The 1,918-nt window shown below is 30.0% G+C and overlaps 1 long non-coding RNA gene across 1 annotated transcript; it reads right to left on the minus strand.

The window, feature by feature from the left end:
• Positions 1-589: 589 nt before the first annotated feature.
• On the minus strand, positions 590-1,333 carry LOC140431165 (uncharacterized). Its single transcript, XR_011949635.1, has 3 exons — positions 1,008-1,333; positions 870-954; positions 590-815 (listed from the first exon to the last, which is right to left on the minus strand). It is a non-coding gene; the product is annotated as an uncharacterized lncRNA (long non-coding RNA).
• Between the last annotated feature and the right edge of the window lie 585 nt (positions 1,334-1,918).

Raw genomic sequence — 1,918 nt, forward strand, 5'->3', positions numbered from 1 at the left:
AAATACACCTAAAATATACTACTACAAAGAACAAGGTTTGTGGCACAGGCATTACAACTTTGGGTTGTATAGAACCTTTGTGGAACCTGACATAAAATTAATTAAGGTAGCATACCTTACATGGATAGAGCATTTCATCAGGCAAGAGGTAGGTGCAACAGTCGGAAAGGTTTTTAACAGAAGAGGGCTGATGGGACAATAAACCAGAAGAAGACCCAAGACTTAGGTATCAAGACAATTTAGAGGATGATTTAAAATCTATTGGAGTTAGAATCTAGAGAAGAGTTGGTAGACACAGGGGTGAATGGAGGATTGTCCCAAAGAATTATTTGCACAAGCACAGGGTTTTACATTACAGCCCTGTTAAAGCTGGAAACATATATTCTTGTGATGCATTGATGTTGACTAATGATAATGGTAAAACAAACTAAAATATATTACAAAATGGTCCAAATGTGCTCATAACCGTTAGAGAATATGAAGAAGTATTATTGCTGAAAACATCGTGTTGTAAAATAAAAACAAATTGTTAAATAAAAGTGTTTATAATTAGTATATTTCATAATGATATGAAGGTATTTATGTTACAATTAGTTACAAAATCAAAAAGAATAACACAAAGATCAAGACAAAACAAAAAATCTGAAACATATTACAAAGCGGCTAAAAAATTTTGAGTTATAAAATTGTTAAATAAAAATGTTTATGTTCAGTTTATTCCATAATTGAGATATAATTTTATAAAGGATATGTTTATAGAATATTAAATAAAACTATTGCCTTTTTAATTTTCACAGGTTGATTTCCTTTTCCTTCTGAAAAATATTATACACCATAATAAACATAATACATCAATCATTAATATTTACCTTTAAAATTAAATGTATTTATAATCTGGGGCTCCCCAAGATGAATCTTTGAAATGAGTTGCAAAATCTTCCACTCATTGAACACCTAAAAATTTAGCATTTATTAAATTTGATAGTAACAGAAATTAATTTTCTTACATGTCTTCATCGTTCTGCTGTTTTTTTAGGGCCACCATCTACTGTATTTACCATGATAGCAAATTCCTCTCACAATTGGGCTATTTTCTTAGCCTTCCTTGACTATTTTGCCAGTAAGCACTATTTATTTTTATGAAGTCTAACATCACTTCCAATTATTTCCTGGTTGTCTTCTTTTTAATTGAAGCCATTAGTTCATTTTATTATAATTATAAAAAAATAGTAAATTGTTTCCACAAATTACATACAATAACATAACCTAACTAAGAGCGAAAACGGACGTAATTTTAGGCAGCTTAAAAATTACATTTACATATAGATAAATTACATATCAAGATAGGCAACCCGTTATACGTAGTTCTTATATCATACCGATTTGGAAATTTTTACATAAATGTGTTAAAATCGGAGTTTACACCATGTAATTATTTCACATAAATGATACATAATAGCCCTCATTGATAATGACGTGCAACGTTAAGTAAATTACATGGACTGTAGGTAGTAATATTCTGTTCTTTTTGCTCATTTATAATTTAACTGCATGTTTTGTTTTATTTTCACACAGTTAATCGTTTGCAAAGGAAACTTAGGTTGGTTGGTAATAATAAACTGTATTTGGGGTATTTGGAGCGTGCTCTAAAATTGGATCCTTCCGACGTTTCGTCCACAATTATGACAGACGAAGTGCAAACCAAATTAACTTCCGATCGCTCCTATTACACACTAATAATCATCAAAGCTATTGTTGAGTAACTTAGGAAACTTAGGTTAGTTTTTATTGATGTTTGATATGTTATTTAATTACTCCATTTAGTCACTTTATTTGATTATTTTATACAGGGTGTGTCACGACGGGCTTACACTATCTATATATCGGAAAATACTTACAGGATATTTATGAAAATTAG

This window comes from Diabrotica undecimpunctata, unplaced genomic scaffold (genome assembly GCF_040954645.1).
Source record: "Diabrotica undecimpunctata isolate CICGRU unplaced genomic scaffold, icDiaUnde3 ctg00000310.1, whole genome shotgun sequence".
Classification (NCBI taxonomy): Eukaryota; Metazoa; Arthropoda; class Insecta; order Coleoptera; family Chrysomelidae; genus Diabrotica; species Diabrotica undecimpunctata.